At 42.1% G+C, this 20482-nt stretch overlaps 1 pseudogene; it reads right to left on the bottom strand.

Annotated features, from left to right (window-relative positions):
- Window positions 1–19717: 19717 nt before the first annotated feature.
- Window positions 19718–19835, bottom strand: LOC126419709 (5S ribosomal RNA; annotated as a pseudogene).
- Between the last annotated feature and the right edge of the window lie 647 nt (window positions 19836–20482).

Below are 20482 nucleotides of genomic sequence, written 5' to 3'. Positions count from 1 at the left end.
TGCTGGAACTGCTATAGTATCATCCGAAAAGTTTTTCAAATGGTTCAAATGGCTTTGAGCACTATGGGACTCAACATCTGAGGTCATCAGTCCCGTAGAACTTACACACATCCATGCCCGAGGCAGGATTCGAATCTGCGATCGTTGCGGTCGCGCGGTTCCAGACTGAAGCGCCTAGAACTGCTCGGCCACACCGGCCGGCCACGAAATGTTTTGCTGCAGTTGTTGAATACTATGAGGGTTGTTGCGATACATCCAAGCCTTGAGAACTCCACACACAAATTAATCGCACGTCGACAGATCACGTGACTTGGGTGGCCAGCTAGGGCCACGACCAGACAGCAGGTCCTGGTGGAGTACTAGTCCACATGATCGACATGATATGCCTGTCTCAAGCGACAGGCTTCGGATTGATTTCGTAGTACTCGAAGCATTTTCTGGTGAACTGTAACCACATTTTCTAATGTGCAGGCACATTTCGAAATGTTTATTGACTTTAAATGCGAACATTTTTTGGTTAGGTTTTACCGTGACTGTTATTGACATTAAATGAAACGATAAGTTTACTGTTACCAGTCAACGTCTTATTTATTTCCACAACGCTTTTCAAGGTTTAAACCTCCATCATCGGGTGGATTTACATTACTTAGTATGACATTTGTGCGTGTGTTGTGTTATGATTTTTTTGGCGGAACTTGTGGCATTGCCTAGTGGAGAAACAAGACACTATTTCAGAACATGGTTTTGGATTTCTTCTGACAAAAAATTTAAACTGATATCTAATGGTAAACATAAAATAAGTAAACTAGAGTACCTCCAGTGGTCACAGTTTCCTTTTGCTGTCGTTACACATCACATGTAAAGTGTCACATTTGTAAACAAATATGGCGTCTGGAATCTGCTGGGTGCAAGGTTCGTATAGCGGAAGAGAAGACATAATCGCAAAGTGCAAAGAATATACATCATAACAACATTATCACAGAATAATTGTTTAAAGCATTTGGAGGTGTTTGTTTTGAGGAGTTGAATATATATGTGTGTACTTCTGGTGGCATACAAATCCAATTTGACAAGTTAAAACAGCTTAACATTCGTGCTCGTTTACACAATCAGGTGAAATGTTAAAATGACTTAAATATTTTTTGTCACAAGAAATCCAAAACCATGTTCTGAAGTATTGTCTTGTTTCTCCACTAGGCAGTGCCACAAGTTCCCCCAAAAAAATCGTAACACAACACACACACAAATGTCATACTAACTAATGTAAATCGACCCGATGATAGAGATTTAAACCTTTGAGACGCGTCGTGGAAATAAATAAAACGGTGACTGGTAACAGTAAACTTGTTGTTTCATTTAATGTTTTTTGACTTGTTCGAAACGAGATACTGTCTGATGCCGTTTTCAGATAAAGGGTGGCGTTCGCGTAGGCTTCCATACAAGGAAGAAGTTGGGGCGAATATTACGACATTAGGAAGAAGGGAAAACAGAGAAGTTTAAGTAATCCGGTGTATACGAAATTAAATGTGGAGGATGTGCTGGGACATACATTGGTCAGATAGGTAGGGACTTTGCACACAAGGTTTAGAGAACATAACTACAGTAAAAACAGTGGGCTGGGGTGCCATATGAGGGAGACTGGCCATAAGCTGACCCGGATAGAAGATAGCCTAAGGATTCTGCATTTAGAACCAAAAGGGAAGATTTTAGATAACCTTGAAGATCTGCAGATCTATGCACGTATACAGCACGCTGCCCACCCAGTCTTTAATGATCAGGCTTCCGGTGGGAACGACTGGTTTTATGGCTTGTTTGAACGGATACTACTTTGAGTTCGGTGTCTGGTAGCCCCTCATAAGGAGTTATGATAGTGCATTTTATAGAGGCTAGGTTTATTGCTGAGTGGTTGCCTAGTTTAACGTCAAATGGGGAAAGTTAGATGAGTAGATAGGTTGGCATATACGGATTTGTTCACCACCGCACCCTTTGGGTGGTCCTTGGTGACACAATGATTTAGTTTATTAATTTTAGACTTTAAAGTTTTAACGCTTTTCATGTCTTGTTTTTTAAAAATCTAGAGCTCTCCAGTATCCGGATAGCATAGGTAGGACTCGGGCAATTGTCGTGCCGCTAGTTCATATAAGGAAGTAGAGGGATGTAAGTTGTTCTTTGAAGGCTTTTATATGGGCAATCATGGCCCATGAATATCACTTGGCTGTACTTCGATAGGCGGATGGCTGCCGCCGACGTGGTTGCCGTTGGCTTTAACAGATGGCGACTAAGACGTTTGCGTGCGCGAGTTGATTACAGGGTTTTAGTTTATGATGGACAATGTTAGTTATATTTAATTTGGTGGTATTCTTTTAGAGATTTGGTAGACTGAATGGTTTAATCATGAAGGAACTCCCCTCTCCCATTATTTATTTTATATTGACATAAGGTTTGAGTAGTGCTTAGTGCCACTACTGGCTATAGGTAAAGTATCGCAATGTAAAAAAGAAAAATGGAGTTTTTAAATAACTTTTAAAAAATCCTTTAGTGTTAACGTGTACGGAAGTACCATTCCGGTACCTAGTCGTAAATATCGTAATTACACCCTGTTAGATGTTATATTCTGAGTATATTATTATTAAATTACGTGCGAACGCATGGAGCACATGACTTTGCAGCGCCCCCTACCGAGGGTGCTTCGGTGCTGGTTGACTTGTTTAGCGTCAGTATACGCTCTGCTTCAAGACAGCTTGTGTCGCAGTTATAGTCATATATTATTGGACACTTTCTTTGAGTTGTCAAGGCTGTACGCCTGGTTGGTTAAGAAGGAGTTGAAATTTGTGCTATGTAACTCATAAGACCCGATCTTATTTTCTGTAACGTTGAGACGTGTTGAGTGTGCTGTTCACTTATGTTGCGTACTTTTTTGTAACAGATGTCTGAAGATGGGTGTAATCCCGAAACGCGTAACATTTTCTAATAAAATAGTCAACTGAACATCTCATGACTACAGCAATTGTACAGCATTGGTTGCCAATTATCCACATAAAAATGATCGCAGGCCTCAGGCGGGATTCTATGTCCTGTATATCTTACTAAAAGGGGCTGTAGAGGGTAAACCTTGTAAAGCAAGACAGAGATTGGGTACATTCGGCAGATATTAAGATGTATGTTGCTACTCTCTTATGAAAAAGTTTTCACAGCAGAGGAATTCGTGGAGTGCCGCAGCAAACCACTCAGAAGACTGATGAATGAAGAAACAAAGTCATGCAGATTTTGGAGGTTTAGAAGCATTTATAGACAGTGACAACAGTTTTTAATTTCAAGAGAATCCATGTGGAACAGTTTCAGGTGACAGAAAGAAGTACAAGAAGAAAATGAAGATTAATAGTGATGAATATATTGTTATTTTGGTGGAAATTAGAAAATTACAGCTGCCAAATAACTATTTACGAAATGGTATTACACATAATAAGGAGAGTCTGAATTACAAAAATAAGTAAATAAAATATTGGTCTTGCTAAGAGCAGAGAAGCGATTCTGCTTGGTGTTGTTGCTCATATGAATACTTGGGGATGCTCACAGGAGAGTGATCTTGAAAGACAATCCAAGAAGTTCAGCTGCCAAATAGCACGCTATTTGAAATCACGTCGTGGCAGTGGCTATATTTTTACACGATCACTGCCATACGTAGCGTTGTAACACTCTCTGGTCAAGTTAGGCAGTGATTCAACTCTCGAGGCTATTTTCCTCTACAGTGCAAACTACGTATCGATAAGAAGGACATAAATAGTATCAGTGATAATATTTGTTAATGAACACAAGGGAGGACCGTTGTTTTATGCACCAAGCGCACCGTAACCCGTAGACATCTGCGTCGATCATCCGAGTACAAGTAACGGACTTCCTGCAATAGTGCACCATTTATTGGACACTAACAGTAGCCAGCCTAGAGAATTTCCGTCCTGCGTGTTGGCTGCCGTTAACACAACAAAACAAACGGCTGCGTTGCAAGAAGTGTTGTGACCGGGAACCATGGACTGCGTATGAAAGGTGTTGTATTGTGTTCAACGATGAGTCGATGTTCTGTACTAAACTGGATGTCGGTCGTCAACCAGTATGACGGGAACCTGGAAGAGGTTTCGATCTTCCAGTGTTATTGTACAGGCAGAGCTGTGGCGTCATGGTATGGGGAGCCATCAGGTACGACTTCAGGTGATGGCTGGTAGGGATTGAGGGAACTATGATCTCACAGCGGGTATCTTTCATTCTCATCTGTCACCTCTCATGCTAGAGTTTCATGATGCCACTTTTTAGCAGTACAGTGCTAGTCCACCCATGACATGTGTCTTTACGAATTGTCTGTGTGATGTTGAAGTAAAGCTGTGGCCACCAAGATCACCAGACCTGTCTCTGGTAGAATATTTGTGGAGCAAGTTGGGATGTCAAATCAGTCACTATGGCAGTATCCACAATGTGGAGGACTATTTGCAAGAGTTGTGGGCCAGGCTGCCTCGGGAGCGACTACAAATATTTTATGATTCTCTTCCCGACCGTGTAAGTGTACGCATATTGGCTTGCGGAGGTGCAACGTCGTACAGGTACCAGCGTTCTTTGTAAATTTGTTTCGGTTTTTAACCATTGAAACAACATCATATACCCACTGAATCACTGAAATTTCATTTCGTTTCTTCCTCTCCTTTTGGACACTACACATCATTTGTCACACAGTGTATAATTGAAGGCTGAAGACATTAATCGTAATTACATGCGTGGAATGCACTAGTGAAACTTAGTTCTCAGCCATTTATTATTATTCGCCATGTTAAGCCGCTAGTTATTTATTCTGTCATCTGGAAGTTTTCTTAACCTTGCTATACAGCATATGTCTACAAAATGTTTTTGCATTGGTCGAATTAGTGTGCTGGAACTACGCTAATGTTTAAGCCCTGAAAAAAGTAAGTGGAATTAATTACATTCACGGAATGGGTAGAAGAGACAGTAACGACTAAAACTGGAACACGACGAGCGAGTAGTGATGTGGTAACTGAAGTACTTCCCGCCCCTCACTGTAGGAAAGTTGGGAAGTGTAGATGTAGTAGAGCGTGTAGAGAAGTTGAACACGAAAGGCACACTGCATCATAGACACTTATTCGTAAAATTTCGAGATCATTCGTTCTAAAAATAGTGAATAAAGGTATTGCTTTGTCCAAAGTTCTCGGAGCAATAATGACCAAGACGGAAAAGTTTGAGAAATTATGGTATATACACGGTTGAACCGACAATTTTTGTTCTCGTGTGCCATTGATGAGTACAATAAAATGAGGAATTATTCTTGTAAACCATTGTGTTCTCTGCCACATAACAAATGACTGCTAGTGAGGTGTATTTACAGGTACATATGAAGAGTTCGTACAGGACAGAACAATCTGGTTCTCTGACATGTGTATATAACATTCTGTGAATATACAGGACATACTGTTACGTCACTGACGACTGTGTGAGAAAAGTAGACAGAAAACAATCTTTTTGGTTTGCTCTGCCAATGGCTACAAGACTGCAACTTGCGTCTCAGTTGTTACGAATGTGATAAGAACACGATTTGTTCCCTCGTTCATGAAATTTCCCATGCCATTTTCTGCCATTGCAGCATATACTGTGGTAACATCAATACTTTTTCGCAGAAAGACTGCTACCACTGTTTAGCAGGCATACATGATTGGCTAACCAACTACCTGTCAGACATACGGCTCATGGGCAGTTTGTACGTCACAGTCATCGAGTAACAGTTGTTGTTGTCTTGTGGGCATAACTAACCGCGTGGAGGAACGTTTGGAAGGTATTTGGCAAGTTTCTCTTTTATTTTAGATGCTCTTATTGCAGCATTTGGCAGCTTCGCGCTATTATGAATACCCAAGCCAGAAATCATGAACACCTCTGCACCTCTAATCATTTCTGTACTGTCAACACTACGTGTGTGGTAAAAATTGCGGCTATTGAGTGTATGCGAAGAAGGGCTGCGCGAAAGGTCAGATGTTTGTTTCAGTTGAGGAACAGCTTCCGGAAAATGCTGGAATACTTGAACTGTCGGATGCTTTGAGATAAGCGTCAAATATCTGTGTATATTTAAAGAATCAGTATTACATAAAGAATCTAGAAATATATCACAACCTCTTACGGATCTCTTCCTCACGGACTGCGAAGACTAGAATGGTTCAAAAGGCTCTGAGCACTATGGGACTTAACAGCTGTGGTCATCAGTCCCCTAGAACTTAGAACTACTTAAACCTAACTAACCTAAGGACATCACACACATCCATGCCCGAGGCATGATTCGAACCTGCGACCGTAGCAGTCGCGCGGTTCCGGACTGCGCGCCTAGAACCGCGAGACCACCGCGGCCGGCGCGAAGACTAGACTAACTATATATAATACAGAGGTTTCTAAGCAGTCGTTTTTCCCAGGCTAAATCCTCGGTTATCAGCCAATGCTACAACAAATATTCTTTATCGGTAAACCGGTTTCGACATTTTAGTCATGTTTCACTGCCCGTATTCTTTGACGTAAGCAGCGTCAGACCGTAGTTTCAGTGAGCATGTCCTTAATGATTCTGATAAAAGACTGGATCAGTGACTGAAGTGTCAAAATCAGACTAGCCAATAAACAGTATTTCTGCGCTTCAGTCCGGAAACGCGCTGCTGCTTTGGTCACAGGTTCAAATCCTGCCTCGGGCATGGATGTGTATGATTTCCTTAGGTTGGTTAGGTTTAAGTAGTTCTAAATTTAGGAGACTGATGACCTCAGATGTTAAGTCTCGTAGTGCTGAGAGCCATGTGAACCATTTGATCTACTTCAACAACATGGCAAATGTGAATATCTACGACTGGAACTGAATGGAAACATAATATTTACAGAAAGGGAAACACCCTCTACCATGCACTTCACAGTGGTTTACAGAGTATGGATATAGATGTGCATGCAGATGTAGAGCTTCAATGTCTCCTTCCACCACACATTCGTGTCTATCGTAACTGCCAGGTTTTTCTCTCTTAACGACAGTCTTCACGCTTATAAGTTTTCACAATACATTCGTGTAGAAAGTTACATCTTTCAACATCTCCTACAGAATTTTCAAGGTCCACAATTCCTCTCCTATCAGCGTACCCTTGTTATAAATCAGAAAATACGTCCGCACACGCTGAGAAAAATGTATTCTGTTATTTTTTAGCCGGCCGGAGTGGCCGAGCGGTTCTAGGCGCTACATTCTGGAACCGCGCGACCGCTACGGTCGCAGGTTCGAATCCTGCCTCGGGCATGGATGTGTGTGATGTCCTTAGGTTAGTTGGGTTTAAGTAGTTCTAAGTTCTAGGGGACTAATGACCTCAGCAGTTGAGTCCCATAGTGCTCAGAGCCATGTTTTTTGTTATTTTTTAATGATTTCATAAAAGTTGTAAAATAATCCTTTGTTGCTACGAACCGCAACGGACAATTTTTTAAGTATTTTCCACTGATGTCTCCTTTTTATAAATTATTAATTGTCATGCCTTAACACATTAAAAGTGTCACAGTTCCTCAACAATTTTTTTTTTTTTTGTGCATCAGGTATTGCAGGAAGTTAAAAAAGCAGAACGAAACTACTTTAACCAGTTTGGTATATATCGACATAAAAGTGTTAAAAATATTTGAGAATACTAGACAGATTGTTTTGACTAAAAAATTTCACAAGAAGGCAAATTTTAAGTTTCTGTCCGGTGTATAAGAAACATCAGCTGAGACCAAAGCTCTGGCCGGATTCCTAAGAGAATTGATCTAAAAGTGTCAGAAATTTGTCTGTTGTGAATCTCTAAACGGAAACTTGACAGAAGGGGCCATGTAGGCGATAATTAACACAACAATGTTCAATAATTTATCGTGTTTCGCCCATAACTGGCTCATTGGTGGTATATAGCTCTTGTGTTTTGTAAAGTTGGTACGGAACAGCTTGCTAATGGCTGTCGAAAATCAGACTACAGACCGTCAGCTGCCATAAAAACTTTTATTTTCACTGTTAATTTCGATTTTTACTAATCATCATCAGGTACAGTAAATAAGTGTATATAGCGTTCCACCGCACACTATGTAACGTTAAAAACATAAAGTGGACAACAGAAAGCAGCATATAAGACTTTAAGGACTGTTCACACGATTGGATATGTCGTTAACATGATAATCCTCTGCATTTAACATCTGGATGCTTGTAAATCGTTCGAATACCGTCACTGATACACACATGAATCGAAACTTAATATAGTTTTTGAAAACTATAGCAGGTAACGCTAAATAACGAAAAGTGTGAGGTGATCCACATGAGTTCCAAAAGAAATCCGTTGGAATTCGATTACTCGATAAATAGTACAATTCTCAAGGTTGTCAATTCAACTAAGTACCTGGGTGTTAAAATTACGAACAACTTCAGTTGGAAAGACCACATATATAATATTGTGGGGAAGGCGAGCCCGGTTAAAGGCGCTGCAGTCTGGAACCGCAAGACCGCTACGGTCGCAGGTTCGAATCCTGACTCGGGCATGGATGTTTGTGATGTCCTTAGGTTAGTTAGGTTTAACTAGTTCTAAGTTCTAGGGGCCTAATGACCTCAGCAGTTGAGTCCCATAGTGCTCAGAGCCATTTTTGAAGGCGAGCCAAAGATTGCGTTTCATTGGCAGGACACTTAGAAGATGCAACAAGTCCACTAAAGAGACAGCTTACACTACACTCGTTCGTCCTTTGTTAGAATATTGCTGCTCGTTGTGGGATCCTTACCAGGTGGAATTGAAGGAGGACATCGAAAGGGTGCGAAAAAGGGCAGCTCGTTTTGTATTATCACGTAATAGGGGAGAGAGTGTGGCAGGTATGATACGCGAGTTGGGATGGAAGTCATTAAAGCAAAGACGTTTTTCGTCGCGGCGAGATCTATTTACGAAATTTCAGTCACCAACTTTCTCTTCAGAATGCGAAAATATTTTGTTGAGCCCAACCTACATAGGTAGGAATGATCATCAAAATAAAATAAGAGAAATCAGAGCTCGAACAGAAAGGTTTAGGTGTTCGTTTTTCCTGCGCGCGCTTCGGGAGTGGAATGGTAGAGCGATAGGATTGTGGTTCGATGAACCCTCTGCCAAGCACTTAAATGCGAATTGTGGAGTAATCATGTAGATGTAGATGTAGATGTAATCGGTAATGTTAAAACTCTCACGTCTGTCAACAACGTAAAAACCGCATCCTTTTAGAGAATATTAAACAGTTTCACGATGGGTAGCACAAAGTTACTTTCTCTTCAGAATCTTCTTCTTGCGCCAGTGTTCCACAGCCACGAAATAAGGGTACCGTGGAAGCAACGAAGTAGGAAGAAAATATGCAATATACCCCGCATCGGACGCCCGCGATCGGGCTCCATGCGTGGCATTCATCACAGAAATTTATATGACGCTGCGAAACATCATATATGAAACACTGAGATATTCCAATATGTTCGGTTCGATGAGCATGCCACTAGCGAAGGGCGCGAAAAAAACCGCTGCCAAAGACCTTCGCAGGCCGAGGCAGGAGAGCGACACGAGATGGGGGAGGGAAAAAAAATACAAGAGAAATGCGAATAACGAAGTTTGAGAGCTGACAACAGACATTCCCATTCAGCGGGCGAGTTATAAATATTGAACGCGAATCCAGCTAACTGCGATTGGGCGTCGCGTTCCAATTTCCTGGTCCCAGCCGTGGCTCCGAATTATTTGTGGAAGTGATTTATAGGGAAATGCTAGTGAACCCCGCCGCCCGCCATCTATCACCTGCCACTCCCTGATTGGGTGAGTTCTAATAACCTCTGGCCATGATTAAATTATGTGGAAGTGCTTAGCTGTCGGCAGATGCTAATACAACTCTCGAACGAACTAAAGAAAAAATGCGACGCTCGTGCCAGTGTGGCCCACAGTGGCGGCACCCGAGAGTACTCGTCTACCTTTCAAAGTTCGGAGTAAGGTGAACCTATAAATAATGAGATGTCATTTAATTACATGGTCACATGACGACATTGTGCTTTCGTGCGCATAGGAAACCTGCGTATGTTTGTTCAATTCTACTGTAGCCTATCTCAGCAACCATTCTTGAGAGTGAAGAGTCAGATATTGCGCACGGACCACAATTTCGTTTTTCCAGCAAACTCGGGTCATCACCTGCAGGAGATAGAGGGACTGTTAGCATTCATATACTTGTAAACCACCACACGTGGCATCTTGTTTGATTCCACAGATGAGAGGACCTTGAGATCTGAATTGTCCTGCTTGGAACACGTTAAAGGATGAAAGCCCTGTTCAGGACTGTAATCAACACCACTTTATGTTGAGGATAATGCTAAGCGGACCTTTCATTCTTTAACGTTTTGCCATCAGGACAACGAAGATCAGACGATGATCGCCAGAGTGGATCTAGTAATAAGGGAAATTATATGCACCCTGTATTATTTAACTTTACATTAATAGTTCTGTTTTAGTTGAATTGACGTTCAAAGTGGTAGTCACCTGACATTTATTTCTTTTTTTTTCGTTATGTATCCGGCTTACTCTCGTGTTGAATTTGCTTAATTCTTACAATATTTTTTTTGGCGTTTTAGATCACAGTTTCACCTTTTTTCTGACACATTTGTGCTATTATCATTCATTTACATGTGTGTGTGGTTACATATAAAACGCAATAATAGTCGTTCGTTTAACTGGCTTCAGCGCATCCTCCATTAGTTCGTACCACTTGTTGCTTTGGTGAGCAATTCTTCTTTCGTGATTACTAGGGCTAAGTTTATTCATAATTATTTAATTTCTAAATAGACTCCCTCACCTTTGATTCCACAACTGCTACAAACTAGCTAAAGATTATATCCGTGATTCCGCCGGTGCTCTAAGCTTCCTGTCTGAAATATAAATATGAAATATCAAAGAACATAAGACATAACAAGCACACACTAATGAGACCGCCCGGCTAGCCGCGAGGTTTAACGCGCTGCTTCCCGAGCGGGAAGGCGTCCTGGTCCCCAGCACGAATCCGACCGACGGATTCAAGTTCCAGTGCGCCAGCGAGTCTGTGGATGGTTTTTAAGGCGGTTTCCAATCTACCTCGGCGAATGCGGGCTGGCTCCCCGTATTCCGCCTCAGTTACACTATGTCGGCGATTTCTGCGCAAACACTTTCTCCACGTAGCCGTACACCATAATTACTCTATTACTCTACCACGCGATTGGTTTTCTTCAAAGCCATAGGCATCTGATAAACGGTTAGAAGCTCAAAATGGCCGAGTTATTACGGACAAGCACGGAGTACAACCGAAGAGCCTTGATCATCGAAAGTCTTCACGCAAGGTGATCGCCCATTGAAATAGTTCGATTCTTCGGGTACCTGAGGTCAACTGTTTACAATATTTTGGCCGAGTATAATGCTTCGGAGAAGTATGGGGAACATTCTGCTAACACGGAAAGGAAACCTCATTCGAGGAAACGCATCAAGAAGTGCGGCAGATAATTAACTTTTCATAATTGGAATTAACAGTCATTTGAAATTTCTTGAAAGACACCATGTTTACACCAGTGACTGTTAAAATTTTTATTTCCACTACTGCAATTTCGGCCTTAGGCCATTATCAAGTGCAGATGTTTTGGCTTTAAGCCATGTCTGGTTTGCACAAGCTGACACATTTATATGTAGTTGTCATTTGCTGTTATACACATTCGTAGCGCAGCGTTACGAATGTATACAACAGCAAATGACAACTGACAGAAGAAGAACTCATTAACATTTGAAGTGTGCTACTGTTGAAGGAATTCAAAAATTTCGATTTGTAGACAGGAAAGGATTCAGTAGCAAACCTTTAACCGCAGAACATAGGTCGGAAGGACATCTGCCTACATTGCCAGCAGTAGTGAACTTACACCCAATGGAGGATGGATGGAGAAAATGCAGACAATCTTTGGACTATACAAAGCAGAATATTGTGGAAGCAGTGCTTACGTACCAGCACCGGTAGGAAAATTACCACAACATAGGGCTTGATATAAATCTATCCGAAACAGTAAGAGAGCATAGTTTCACACACTATATAATTTAATAGTTTTTGATAATTAATATGACCAGTTTCGGTCAGATTCGTGATTATACAGGGTGGTCCATTGGTCGTGACCGGGCCAAATATCTCAAGAAATAAGTGTCAAACGAAAAAACTACAAATAACGAAACTGCTTTAGTTGAAGGGGGAAACCAGATGGCGCTACGGTTGGCCCGCTGGATGGCACTGCCATACGTCAAACGGATATCAACTGCGTTTTTTTAAATAGGAAACCCCATTTTTTATTACATATTCGTGTAGTACGTAAAGAAATATAAATGTTTTAGTTGGACCACTTTTTTCGCTTTGTGATAGATGGCGCTGCAATAGTCACAAACATATGGCTCACAATTTTAGACGAACAGTTGGTAACAGGTAGGTTTTTTAAATTAAAATGCAGAACGTAGATACGTTTGAACATTTTATTTCGGTTGTTCCAATGTGATACATGTGCTTTTGTGGACTTATCATTTCTGAGAACGCATGCTCTTACAGCGTGATTACCTGTAAATACCACATTAACGAAATAAATTCACAAAATTATGTCCGTCAACCTCAATGCATTTGGAAATACGTGTAATGACATTCCTCTCAACAGCGAGTAGTTCGCCTTCAGTAATGTTAGCACATGCATTAACAATGCGGTGACGCATGTTGTCAGGCGTTGTCGGTGGATCACGATAGCAAATATCCTTCAACTTTCCCCACAGAAAGAAATCCGTGGACGTCAGATCCGGTGAACGTGCGGGCCATGGTATGGTGCTTCGACGACCAATCCACCTGTCATGAAATATGCTATTCAATACCACTTCAACCAAATGCGATCTAAGTGCCGGACATCCATCATGTTGGAAGTACATCGTTATTCTGTCATGCAGGGAGACACCTTGTAGTAACATCGGTAGAACATTACATAGGAAATCAGCATACATTGCATCATTTAGATTGCCATCGATAAAATTGGGGCCAATTATCCTTCCTCCCATAATACCGCACCATACATTAACCCGCCAAGGTCGCTGATGTTCCATTTGTTTCAGCCACCGTGGATTTTCCGTTGCCCAATAGTGCATATTATGCCGGTTTACGTTACCACTGTTGGTGAATGACGCTACGTCGCTAAATAGAAAGCGTGTAAAAAATCTCTACTAGTCTCGTAATTACTCTTGTGCCCAGTGGCAGAACTGTACACGACATTCAAAGTCGTCGCCATGCAATTCCTGGTGCATGGAAATATGGTACGGGTGCAAGCGATGTTGATGTAGCATTCTCAACACCGACGTTTTTGAGACACCCGATTCTCGCTCAGTTTGTCTGCTACTGATGTGCGGATTAGCTACGACAGCACCTAACACACCTACTTGGGCATCATCATTTGTTGCAAGTCATGGTTGACGTTTCACATGTGGCTGAACGCTTCCTGTTTCCTTAAATATGTAACTATCTGACGAACGGTCCGGACACTTGGATTATGTCGTCCAGGATATCTAGCAGCATACATAGCACACGCCCGTTGGGCATTTTGATCACAATAGTCATACATCAAGACGATATCGACCTTTTCCGCAATTGGCAAACGGTCCATTTTAACACGGGTAATGGAACACGAAGCAAACATCTTCCGCACTGGCGGAATGTTACATGATACCACGTACTTATACGTTTGTGACTATTTCAGCGCCATCTATCTGAAAGCTAAAAAAGTAGTCCAACTAAAACATTTATATTTCTTTACGTACTACACGAATATGTAATAAAAAGGGGGGTTCCTATTTAAGAAAACGCAGTTGATATCCGTTTGACCTATGTCAGCGCCATCTAGCGGGCAACCATAGCGCCATCTGGTTTCCCCCTTCAAGCTAGACGAGTTTCGTTCTTTGTAGTTTTTTCGTGTGACGCTTATTTCGTAAGATATTTGGCCCGGTCACGATCAATGGACTACTCTGTGTATCTACATATGTATAAAAGTAAAAATGCCACACTCACAAAAATGCACAAAGTATGCATATTCGTCACGAAAAAGTAATTCTTAAAACTTAAAATTCCATAAGCGAGTTTTGTTCCCTCATATTATTCTTATACCAAGTGAATTTGCTGTTAAACAAGTCAGCCGTATTCGTTAGCCGTATGCAGCAACAGTCAAAAATCGTAAATAATATGAAATACCAATTCTTAGCTGACTAACCACACATGGTATCTACTTCAAATCTCCTGATAATGTTAACGTAAACTAATTATGTTATTAACCATGTAGAGGTCACAGTAGGGTCACAGTTTCTATAAGGGTGGTCTTTGCTTTTCTTGTGTAGATGCGTAAAGGTAATCTGCAATTTGACAGACATTTATAGTTTTAACGAAGGTTAAGAACGTAATATCTGTTTGTTGTAAAATATATTTTGACAACTATATCACAATCTCAGGTCATCACTTAAAGTCGATATAGCGGAAACGTAAGACAAAAAGAAAAAAACTCTGGGTCTGTGTTTAGTCACTGTCAAACAGAACGATTCCAAGTAAGACTTCGCTTAAAGATGCTGAACACCTTGTAATCTTACACGAATTATGGTTCGTTCATGTTTGTGACGTAAGTTGTTCAGACAGTAATTTCGCCTTGAGTTGTGGAACTGTCCCTCTAAGTTAAGGCTGCCTTGCGTTCATTAGCACAGTTAATAAGAGGGGCCACCCGGTTGCTTAACGAAGCGTAAGGCTGCGGGGGTGAGTGCCGCAGTCGTTGTTCTGCAGACTGTGGACACGTCACTACTGCAGTGAACTGCTGTGCAGAAGCCCCATACCGTACCACTCCAAGCGGGCCAGAAGCACTAGATGACTGTTCTCTGAAAGCTATTACCTATCGTGCCATAGCAGCATCACCACAGTTTCTGGTATACGTAATTGTAAACTCCGCTCTTCTCTCAGCCTGGTGTCTGCTAGATTCTCATTTTTCCGGCAACACGTGTACTTGAGTAGCCATTTACTTCTGCCCGTAAGAACACTATGAATTAGTATTTCATAAACAAAGCACCTTTTTCGTTCTGTGATGTAATTCCAGTTCCTAGACGCGTTTCGTCATTTACTCAAAAGGCATCACTAATGAGTGTTGATACTGCTGTACAAGCTCCTGTGACTTTCCCCTTCCACTTCTAAGTATGTGTAGGTTGAATATGACACTTGCAGTAGACTGCGGAGAATTCTCTCCTTTAAACTGTTCGTTTCTTTTTGTGTCACTTATTTTGATCCGTGTACTCTGTGTGGTTATAAAAAAGTCGCTTATTAGCTAGCCTCTAACTAATTATGGCAATAACTGTTATAGTTTTGAGTTCAGATCTACTCTTTTCAAAAGCATTATAGACAAATCCCATCTGGGGTAATAAATACTTATATTGTATTGTATGGAACTGGGGACCTAGAAACGAGGAAACGGCTTCGTCCCCGCTTTAGCTCGCAGTGGTACACAACCCCACAACAGGCTACAGCAGTCGAATCACCTCACCGCCGCCTCACACCGAACCCAGAGTTATTGTGCAGTTCGGCCCCCAGTGGATTCCTCGGGAACAAATCACACCAGACGAGTGTAACCCCAAAGTTTCCGTAATTCCGTGTACGCGTACGTGGAGAAAGTTTTTGCGCAGCAATCGCCGATATAGTATAACTGAGGAGGACTAAGGGAAACCAGCCCGCATACGCCGAGGCAGATGGAAAACCACCTTAAAAACCATCCACAGACTGGCCGGCCCACCGGATCTCGACACTAATCCATGGGGCGGATTCGTGCCGGGGACCGGCGGTGCATTAGACCGATCGACTAACCGGGTGGGCTTTATATTGTATACATGCAGACTGAAGCAACGAATGAAAATTTTCACCAAGGCCAGGATTCGAACTTGGGTGTACTGTCCACTAGACAGGTGGAATAGCTACGCCTCCCTGGCACTGTGGCTTTCCACAACTGTACCGAATATGCTACCACATCTCCCTCCCCAGTTCAAATTCCCATTCACTTCTGAGACCAGCTGGTATTCATTTGCGACTTCAGCCTGCATAGTTTATACGTCATAGTTTGAGACTACTTGGAAATGTCCCTAGACCCATGGCGTTTCAGTTGATTAAAGCACCTATGCCTATGTTTCAGGCAAGATTCCCTGGTTTGTCCGATGCAGGGGTGCTACTCCAATACAGTCGGAGAGCCTCTGGAATGAGTATAGAGGAATACCAAATGGGATGGGAATGTAGACTGAGGAGGCAGGCGTACTAGAGTAGTCGGGGCAGTTACGCAAAGCCACTGTCACTAGGCTGGTGTAGCGGTCAACGCATCTGACTCGTAAGCAGGAAAACTGTGTTTGAATCTCGGCCTTGGTACAAATTTTCATTTTTCCCTTCACTCTGCAGACATGTATCATAGGTGTCTGGGACTTGAAAAGGTCTTTGGAACTATATAGTTTCATTTCAACAAATATTTATATTGCAGCATTCAAAAGACAATTGTTTACTATAAACAAATATACAATATAGTATCTTTAGCTTTCTTTTATTACCGTAGTTCAAAGAGTCATCTAAATGGTGTAACGACGTACAACAAGCCAGTTTACAGGCTATTTAACTATATTTTTATTTAGTTATGGCTACATATTGACCTGTTAAAGATAACATTTTTACTAAATAAAAAATTCTGTTAGCCATTTTTGTCATTATGGAAGCGATCACAGACTTTGATTATGGCATCATTCATTTCCCAACAACATCAAATTTAATGAAATGTAGTGTTTGTTCTTATAATTGTAATTTACTCGTTCTCAGTTAAAATACATTATTTGCACTAATTTTAATAATCTGGACTTCCAAGCGAGAATCGAAACGCATAATGGCTTAAATAATTGCCTACATGAAGAAACTGGGTGACAATGTACATTATTCGCATTCTTTCGTAAATAGAAGTTACCACAAAATTTGTGGCATTTCACAATATAGAATTTAAGTGCACTGAGCACATTACTAGCTGATTTGCCTACGTAATACTTCAGGAAAACGTTAGACGCACAACTCGCCCAGGCTTTTCACAGGTAACACAAAGTATCTACGACCGGGCGACTTGTCTGGCTTAGCGGTAGTAAACTGTAGCCCAAATCTATCTCTCGAGTAGGTCTGTCTATTATTGAAACCCACATTAAAATCTTTAGTGTATATTCTGAGATTACCTCACATGCAGACAGAAAAACGCAGGATGGGACTTTCATTTATAATATTTATACTTTATACAGTATTATACAATACTATACGTATTGCTATCTGTTGCAAACTGAACTGGCATTTGAAGTGAGATCTTGTGGCAATTATAGGAGTTACTAGCTGGTTAGTTACGAAGAAGGTGGTATTTGCCTGGAAAAAGAGTGAAGCAGACAGCCGTAGCAGCTTGAGAGGGCACTGAACCTTGATCAGAATCCATGCATCTATCTGTGTTTATGAATGTCCATCTTATTGCCTCGACGAGGAACTTCAGCTGATGATATATGAGAAAATGAACCACCGCAGCTGTATCTTAAGAATGCCTGATTCTATTACACGATTAGCTTCGGCGGCCCATTACCGCCATCCTCAGGCCCAGTCACTGCCACAACAGTATTTGATTTCCTTGGCGCATTAACTGCGGGATCCTTGTTACTAGCACAAATGGGCTAGCTTTCATCATGGGTCTATACTCGACATCGCGTTGTCTCCATTCGAAAATGCACCAAGGAAATCAGATGCTCTTTTGGCAGTGCTGGTTCCTGAGGATGGCGGTAATGTTCCGCCGAAACTAATCGTGTGATAGAATAAAGACATTCTCTTAGATGTAGCTGAGGTAGTACTTTTACTCATATCTGTATATATCTCCTACACATATTATTAATTAAAGTCCCCCGCTGCGTTTTTGTGCCTGCACTGAAGTCTAATCTGAGGAACTCCTGTAAGGATTTTGAGACGGATTTTACAAATAGTTAGAGATTCACGAGGGACGTTTGCATACATGATTTATAAATATTTCGCGCAAGCTGGTGAACTGTGATGAATTAAAGTCCTGTGCCGCGTTCTTCTATATGTATGTAAGGCTGTGAACAGAGCTGAGACCTTTCGTTCTCGCCTTCTTCGTATTCTCTCAATGTCCTTCTTCTATTACGTACAGGTGTTACACACTTGAACATTATTTTGGATGAGTCGTCCAAGTGTTCTGTGCATAATCGCTTTTGAAGACTGATTTCATTTTCCCTGAATCTTACCAATGACCCGAAGTCTACCATCAGCTTTACCCACTACTCATCCTCTGTGATCATTATTCTTGATCTTGTTCTTCTACTTCTCAGCCTATCTCAGTCCACTCTGGATAAGGGCCTCCTCTGTATGTTTTCATCGTCTTTGGTTCTGAGCCATTTGATACCATAGTGTTCCAGCCACCAACTTCTCATCATGAAGCTGTCTCTTTTTCCGTCTCCCAGTGTCTCTCTTACGGTCCAATGGTCTCCAGTGAACAGATCTACGGATCCACGTGCTGCGATATTGTTGAGGAACGTGCCCGACCTATTGCCAATTCAGTCTTGCAATTATCTCTTGGAGTCTGTTACTTTTGTTCAATTTCTAATGTCCTCTGTCGAGTCTCTCCTTAGTTCGTAGCGTGTGCTTTAGTATATGAGCACCTGCCTTAGTCAGTCATAGTTCTAAGACCATAGGTTGTAATATGCTCATGTTATAGACTTCCGCCTTCAGGTTATTTCTGACAGATGGGTATTTCTACAAGTTGACTGGCTGCAATTACGTCTCACTGATACTGTATTATGAATAGCAAGTGCGTCTGACTCAGTGGCCTGGTGCAAGTCTTAGGAATGGATTCCACCCTGGCGACTTGCGTGTCCTAACCTTTCCCAGTAATCAGGGAAAAGAGAACCTACAGTTTAACGTTGCATTTGAAGCTCGTGTAATTCTTGGCGAATTCTCGCATCGTTGAGAGGGGAAGGCTATATTAAAGTAGGTCTGAGGATTTGTGTCGTCCAACTGAAAAACGAAACGGCCAATGATTTCCTCATCGCAGGTTCGTGCCAGGCTCGAACTCTCACGGGAATCGCCGAAATGCTGCGAGTAATGAGGTAAGGATAACGACCACTGGGCACTACATTAGTAGTGTGTGGCTGAGTTGAGAATTTGGGTCTGATGGGAATCGTGATACGGTGGTCCGTGCAGTTGCAACGACCACTCTGTCCAGATGCCTTAATGGACGGAGCGTCTGCCTCGTGAGCTGGATATCCGGGTTCAATTCCTGATGCTGCACAAGTTTTCAGTTTTCTTGCGATTGCCTCTGAGGATGGCCGGACGATAAGAGGCTGGCATATCAGTGGAGGAAATTTTATTTGCGTGGCTGCATGCCCGAAATTTAAAGTAAAGCACTCCGACTTCAGGCCATGAGTTGCCTACCGGTACCATCAGACCGCCGTGTCGCCCTCAGTGGAAGATGCGGATACGAGGGCGTGGGGTCAGCACACCGCTATCCCGGTCGTTATGATGGTATTCTTCACCGAAGCCGCTACTAATCTGTCGAGTAGCTCCTCAATTGGCATCACGAGGCTGAGTGCACCCCGAAAAATGGCAACAGCTCATGGCGGCCTGTATGGTAACCCATCCAAGTGCCGACCACGCCCGACAGCGCTTAACTTCGGTGGTCTCACGGGAACCGGTGTATCCACTGCGGCAAGGCCGTTGCCTGCCCGAAATTTAATGGACTAAATTTTCAACTTCCCCGCTGGTTCAATCAGTTCCCTATGACAGCCAGTGTCTGTAATTCCTTTGTGTCCTAGCGTCTTTGTCGGTGTAATACGCATCATAGACGTGCAAGGATGTATTCAGTACTGATTATAAGACAGCACAGTATTTCGGGTAGCGATTTGTATTTACAAAGTTTTTGATTGGTTCAATATTATTGCGCTATCTGTTAGTGTTACTGCTGGACATAATACTTGTGGTGTCACCGCCAGACACCACACTTGCTAGGTGGTAGCCTTTAAATCGGCCGCGGTCCGTTAGTATACGTCGGACCCGCGTGTCGCCACTATCAGTGGTTGCAGACCGAGCGCCGCCACACGGCAGATCTAGTCTAGAGAGACTCCCTAGCACTCGCCCCAGTTGTACAGCCGACTTTGCTAGCTATGGTTCACTGCCTACATACGGTCTCATTTGCAGAGACGACAGTTTAGCATAGCTTTCAGCTACGTCATTTGCTACGACCTAGCAAGGCGCCATGTTCAGTTACTATAATTACTTCAAGAATGTATTCTGAACAGATAATATCGTCAATCATGCACCGTCAGGAGCGACGTCCACCATAAATGGAGTAAAATTAAGTATCAAACTA

This window comes from Schistocerca serialis, chromosome 1 (genome assembly GCF_023864345.2).
Source record: "Schistocerca serialis cubense isolate TAMUIC-IGC-003099 chromosome 1, iqSchSeri2.2, whole genome shotgun sequence".
In the NCBI taxonomy this organism is placed as follows: domain Eukaryota; kingdom Metazoa; phylum Arthropoda; class Insecta; order Orthoptera; family Acrididae; genus Schistocerca; species Schistocerca serialis.
The sequence above is the reverse complement of the archived record's forward strand: the minus strand, read 5'-3'. Positions and strand labels throughout refer to the sequence as shown.